The sequence below is a fragment of the Otolemur garnettii genome, unplaced genomic scaffold (assembly GCF_000181295.1).
Source record: "Otolemur garnettii isolate 467f Iridium unplaced genomic scaffold, OtoGar3 scaffold00042, whole genome shotgun sequence".
NCBI lineage: Eukaryota > Metazoa > Chordata > Mammalia > Primates > Galagidae > Otolemur > Otolemur garnettii.
In genome coordinates this window covers 89,790-96,744 of record NW_003852437.1, presented here as the reverse complement: position 1 = coordinate 96,744, position 6,955 = coordinate 89,790, and the positions used below count along the sequence as shown (strand labels likewise).

The window sequence follows — 6,955 nt, the reverse complement described above, 5'->3', positions numbered from 1 at the left end:
AAAAAAAAAAAAAAAAAGAATAATAAATGCAAGAAAATTTTAAAAACTGGAATGGAATTATTTGGTTCTATGATGTTCTTTAATTTTAGATTTTTATTATGATATTAACTTTTTATTTCCCAAATTTTGTCTATAATAATAAATAATTTTCTCTTAACAATTCTGAGTTTGAGGAATGAAAGGAAGGAAATGACTTTTGAGCAGTAGCTTTGCTGTTCTTCCTGACCATGCTATTCCACCACACTATCACCAGTATCTTAGCTCTGTTTTCTTTGGACCCTGAAGTAAGTTGGAAAACTCATCATTGGTACTTTAGAGTTTAACACTTGAGGGGAAAAAGGTGGTTTTGTGCAACCACGTCTGGAATTCCAGTTTGGAATTTCCAACCATGAAAAACATGCAGAGTAAAGATTTTCTTCTCTTGATTCCTGTATGTGAGAAACTCTACACAAGTTCTTTACATTTTGGCAGATTTCTGCATATAAAATGAGCTACTTGTATTATAAATTTTCTCCTGGCTGGTATTGTGGCTCTGTAGCAGTGAAGTCTTCCAAGAAGGACTGCATATATTCAGACATTGGTCTTTCATCAGGGTCCTTCTTCCAACACCTATTCATCTAATCATGGAGGGATTCTGGACAGCCCTGAGGGCAGGGCATCCTGTATCCTCCTTCCACCTGCTCCAGCACTTTACAGTTTACCATACTTGGATATGGCACTCTGCTCTTTGTTACCAGTTCGTTTGTAGAGTTCCAAATGACCATACATCAGACTTTATTGTAAATTGACCATACAGGGCAGCCTCTGGAGCTGTCCATTTGCAGTTTTTTTGGGGGGGGGCTGGGGCCAGGTTTGAACCTGCCACCTCCGGTATATGGGGCCAGCACCCTACTCCTTGAGCCACCCAGGAGCTGTCCATTTGATTGGAAATTTTACACCTTGTCTTGCTGTGTATTCATTGTCTTCAATTAATCTTGCTGACCCCAAATCTGCTATTTTGCATACAAGATTTTCTCCTACAAAAATATTAGCAGCCTGAGGATCTCAGTGAATATAGTTCATTCTTTCAATATATGCCATATCATCAGCAATCTGAGTAGCCATATCGACCAGCTGTGGAAGCTTCAAATACTTTCCATCTCCTTCTTTAAGGAAATCTAGTAAGCTCCCTTTTGACATAAATTCAATGACAATGTATGTTGGCTCTTCAGAAACAGCAGCATACAGTGGAACAAGTTTATCATGTCTTAATTTTTTCATTATTTGAGCTTCTTGAAGAAAAGCTTCTGGCATCATTGTACCTGGCTTTAGGGTTTTGTTTGCTACTTTTGTTGTTCCATTCCATGTTTCCATCCATACTTTACCAAAACATCCTTGTCCTAGTTTAACCTCTAGTCATAAAGATTCTCAAGGAATTTCCCAAGCATCCTTTGCTAGACCTCGAGTCTGAGGTTTCACATTTGGACACCCAGTCCTTACCTTGTGACACAATCCATCAGCATGTTCTGTATAGTGTTTCGCTAATTTTTGCAGAGTTTCAAACCATGCTCTGGTTGTGATACAGTATCCGCCATTGTCAAGTTTCCTAATTTGGTAGTGTTTACATTGTCACCTCTTACCTCATCCCAATCACGAATGGAAAGGGAATAAGCCCCTTTAGTAGTTTCACTCTCTCTTACTAAGAAAATACCTCCTTGGTTCCCAGGATTTCAGAATTAACCTTTCAGCATCTTTTCTTCCCATTTTGCCAAAATACCATTCTTCTGCCTGAATGGAATCTGCAGGCGCTACATGAGGGCTAGGGATAGAACCATTCTTTCCTGTAGCAGTTGATCTTGCTTCCCACCAGTCTCCCTCCGTGTTGTTAATAATTTGAAATCTTTCATCCTTCTTAAATGAAAGATCTTCTGTAGTTCCAGCTTCATAATCATATAAGGCCACAAATATAGTACCACCACCTGTTAAAACAGCAGGATATGAACTTGGCACCACTGAAAATGGGGAAGATGCTTCTCCACCCCCGAGGATCCTCCGAATGGGGTTATGGAAAGAAAGCTAAAATTAATCGATGTTCCCTTTGCTGAAGGTTCTGCTCCATGTTGGCTGACACTTGTACCGACAGGTTCTGGAGTGTTTTCAGTTCTCTATTTAATAGCTGGAGTTTTGTTTTCTTTACTTTTAATGCAGCCCATTCTCAAATCTGCTCTCTGGCCGCGCTCTCCTGAGTCGCTGCTGCCGCAGCTCGGCTGGCGGGGAGGAGGCGGCGGCGGAGGCGAGCCCCGGGGCCCTCTCCCTCCTCCACCTCCTCCTCCCAGGGCGCCTGGCAGCACCGACCACTGCAGAGCCGGCCTGGCAATTGTTCTATTTTTAGTAGAGATGAGAGAACCTGTTCCCATAGACCAGTAAGAGTAACCTTTGTTCCCGGAGTCTGTGTTTTCCATAGACCTGTACCATGTTCTGTGTGAAGGGAGACTGTCTCTTCATGCAGCCGAAAAGGAGTATTTCTTGGTTTCTGACTCAACCATAAATGAGAGAACTCTGCTATCAGGTGCCACCTCTTCAATAATTGTCTTGATTGGGCAGCACCTGTGGCTCAGTGGGTAGGGTGCTGGCCCCATATACTGAAGTTGGTGGGTTCAAACCTGGCCCTGGCCAAACTGCAACAAAAAATAGCCAGGCATTGTGGTGGGTGCCTATAGTCCCAGCTACTCTGGAAGCCGAGGCAAGAGAATCACCTAAGCCCAGGAGTTGGAGGTTGCTGTGAGCTGTGATGCCATAGCACTCTACTGAGGGCGATAAAGTAAAACTCTATCTCTAAGAAAAAAAAATTGTTTCGATTACTCTGGTTTTGTTAATATCTTGGTTCCTTAGAGGACTCATGGCTGCTATTGGAGACCCACTGGAGCTACCCCATTATTTTATTATTTTTTTTTATTGAGACACAATCTCACTATGTGGTCCTTGGTAGAGTGCTATGACATCATAGCTCACAGCAACCTCCAACTCTTGGGCTTAAGCGATTTTCTTGCCTCAGCCTCCCAAGTAGCTGGGACTACAGGTGCCACCACAATGTCTGGCTTTTTTTTATTGTTGTTGTTTGGTACAGATGGGGTCTCATTCTGGCTCAGGCTGATCTCAAACCTCTGAGGGAGGACTCATCAAAGCTCAGGGCTGAGCTGGGCCTGCACATTGCTGTCACGAAACATAGATCTCCCTCCTCTGTCTTGGGATGAGAAGATCCCCTGGAAGGGGTGGGGGCTCTGAGAGTCCCCTTCCCTATTGTCTCACCTCACTGAGGTGGGAAATCTGAGCTCAGGGCAATCCACCCACCTCGGCCTCCCAGAGTGCTAGGATTACAGGCACGAACCATCACGCCTGGCCAGCCACCCCATTATTAACATCTTTAGTTTGATACATGTATCACACCTGATGAACCACTATTGAGACATTATTCTTTTTTCCTTTATTAAATAATAACTGTGTACACTGATGCATTTATGGGGTATAATATATTGATTTGATATACAATGAGAAATGCTTACATTGAACTGATTAATACAACCATCACCTGGCTTATTTATTTGTTGTAGTAAGACATTTATACTCTATTCTTAATAGTTTTGAAATGTACCATTGCCTTATGCACATTAGGTGAGGTCCCACCAAGACATAGTATTATTAATAACTCAAGTTCATAGCTTACATTAGGACTCACTCTGGGTACATTGTATAGGTTTTGCCAAACACCTAATGTTACATATCCACCATGAAAGTGTCATGCAGAACAGTTTCAATACCCTGAAAAGCCCCTATGCTCCTCCTGTTTGCCCTCCCTCTCTCCCTTCCTGATCATCCCCAGCCATTACCTAAACTTTTTACTATAAATTTTCCATCTAACGGAAGCGCATACACATGGAACATACAGTATATAGACTTTTCATACTGGCTTCTTTCTCTCGGCAATTTCCCTGCGAGGTTCCTCCATGCCTTTTCCTGGCTTGATTGTCCATTTCTTTCTATCACTGAATCCTATTCCAATATAAGGATGAAGCAGACTTTATTTACATATTCACCTTTTGATGGATATCTTGGTTGGTTTCAGTTTGTGGGAATTATGAATAAAACTATACACATTAGGGTGTGGGCTATTGTCAGGACTTATATTTTCAGCTCATTTTGGTATATTCCAAAAGTTCCTAAGTCATACTGTCATTTTGTTTTGTAAGAAACTCAAACTGTCTTCCAAAGGGGTTGTGCTATTTTTGCATTGTCTGAAGCAATTAATTAGAGTTCCTGTTACCCTACATGTGTGTAGGCACTGCTGGTAACATTCTTGGTTTGTTCTTAGATAAGGGTCCTCCCCTTCCTCTCCCCTATGAAAGGGAGGACTCATCAAAGCTCAGGGCAGAGCTGGGCCTGCACATTGCTGTCGAGCAACATAGGTCTCCCTCCTCTGTCCTGGGATGAGAAGTTCCCTGGAAGGGGTGGGGAATGCTCTGAGAGTCCCCTTCCCTATTGTCTTACCTCACTATCTGCCCTGTTTCTTTCCCAATTCTGCCCATAGCACCTTCCCTCTAGGGACTCCAGATGGCCAGAAGGATAGAACAGGGGAGGATCACATGAAGGCTCCAGGGGATGGATGTGGTGGCTGTGCCCTTGGGTTGGGCTATCCTTGTGGCCTGGGTGGGAAGTGCTGAAATGGAAACACAAGAGTGACAGGCTACAAATCTGAAGAGACACCTCAGCTGCTGTCTAAGTCCTCCTGAAGCCCAGACATCAGTCTCCTCTGCTGTATGGCAGCCATTGGGATAGGTCCTGAGCTAGGAGGGGAGACTGGGATGTGTCCTGTCCTCAGGGAACTGCCACCCTCCTGAGGGAAGCAAGGGTGACCCAACAACCTATCCCTCTACCCTGGCAGAACAAGAAGTGATGCCTGAGGGTAGGCAGGGGAGGGTCTAGGGAGCTGGCTTTTGAAGAGGTTTTGAAGGATTTAAATACTGAAGGATTTTGAAAGGGTTTCAGACTGGGAGAGGGTAGAAGTGATTCTAATAGGAGGGAACAGGAAAGCGAAGGGCTGGAAACATAAGGCTATTGAAGGCTATTTGGAAGCTATTTGGGAAATTGAAATGAATGGACCTAAATTATATGCAGTGAGGAATAGATGTCAGAGAGAGGAGAAAGGACAGTGATTAGACTAATGCCATCACCCCCCCCCAAGAAGAACTCACCAGGAGTAGACTATTTTTGTGTGCCTGTACACACACCCACAGGACAACCCTCCCCACCCCACCCCCACACTCATACTCTGGTGTAATTAGATCTCAGCTCCAGAGAGCTACCACATTTAGTTTTCTCAGTTACCTGTGGCCTTTAGACTTTTCTCACAGCACATCCAGAAGTCCTCAAGCCATCTGGCACAGTCTCCTACTGAGGTCTTCTGGAAGACCATGGTCATATCCCTGCCATGCTCCCACATCTCTTTCATCTGTCTGCCTCCAGGATGAAGCAGTGTCCACTTTATATTCTCTGGGTCAAAGAGGAGGAACTTCTGTCCCTTATAGCCAAACTGCCAGGATCCAGTGGTGTGTCCATTGGCTTCTCGTTGGCAAGACATGGTGGCCTGCAGGGGGAGAGGGTCTGCCCAGAGGGCAAGTGATCAGGTCTGGGCTTGACATATCCTGTGTCCCACCCTGTTCCTTTCCTATCTCCTGGCCACGCTCTCCCTCCCACATTGTGGACATACAGTGTGAGACAAACTCCCCTACCTTCTCCCCTCCCCCCTTTAAAATTTGGAAACAATAAATCCTATAAGCTCTACAGTACCTGCTCTCCACTGCCCTGAGCCATTTCCCCCTTACCCTTCTGTGTGTAACTCCCCAGTTGCAGGTCAGGCAGTTGCTGTGTGAGGACATCCATCAGGTCTTTCAGGGTTTCTGTCTGTTCTTTCCAGGTTTTTGTGCCATTTAGTTCCTTCCCCAGGGCACCAAAGGGTTTGACTTTCTTGCTGCCACATTCATAGCGAAGAAAAGCAATTTCATCCACCTGGCCTTGAACTTCACACCCCAGTCTAGTGATAGTGAAGTCATAGGAAAGAGAGTGAGTTTCTGTGGAGGAGAAACATAGGTGAGGGGTGAGTGGGGGCAAAGGAACCCTTAGACACCACTTGCCTAACATGTAGACAGGCAGGGATTTCCTGTGAAGGGCTGCCCTGGCTTTGCCTTCCTGGGTTGTGGAGTCCACCAGCTCAGGGCCAGGGCTCCTCCCTTGCTTGAGCAGGTGGTGAGTTCTGTGCCTGGCAAGAAAGCACTTGTGCTCAGACTTGTCCCCCCTCCACTCTGCACACTTAGGTCAGCACAGGACCTTGCCAGGGAGGTGAGGTGTCTGCCTGCCATGGGAGGAGAGGCCTGGGTGCCAGAGCACCCTCAGTAGCAGCCCACGTTGGTGCTTGAGGGGGAGGGTGGAGGGGCTGCTTGAGGTGCAAGGGCAGGCCGGCCAGTTAGATAAGGAGCGTTCATTGTCATGAGCTGGCAAAGCCCCTGGTGATCATTTGCAGTGAGGATCTGTTGGTGGAACCTTGGACAAGCTGTGGTCCACAGGGCATGAAATAGAAAACCCAGGACTTGTAAGGACGTCGGGAGAGAGTACGTGTGGGGGCCTTCACCTGTAATTCCCACCTCGCCATCCTGCCCTCGGCAGCTCTCCCCTCCCTCCCATCCTCTGGACCAGGCGTCTGCCGAGGACTTTTATCCCGCCTGCCGGGTGTTTTTGCCGCCGCTGCCTGTCCTGCTTAGCAGCCGACTCATCCCGGGGCCGGCAGTGCGGCCCTCCAACGGTCTGAGGGACAGTGAACTCGCCCCCTGTTTAAAAAGTTCGAGGACCCCTGCTCTGGACAGTAAGCTTTCTCCTTTTCATTCCTCTCCTTCCATGGGGCTGAACACTGAGTTGGGTACCAGAC

The 6,955-nt window shown here is 46.3% G+C and overlaps 1 pseudogene; it reads right to left on the bottom strand.

Moving 5' to 3' along the window:
• Positions 1-500: 500 nt before the first annotated feature.
• LOC100952409 lies at positions 501-2,195 on the bottom strand (annotated as a pseudogene).
• Between the last annotated feature and the right edge of the window lie 4,760 nt (positions 2,196-6,955).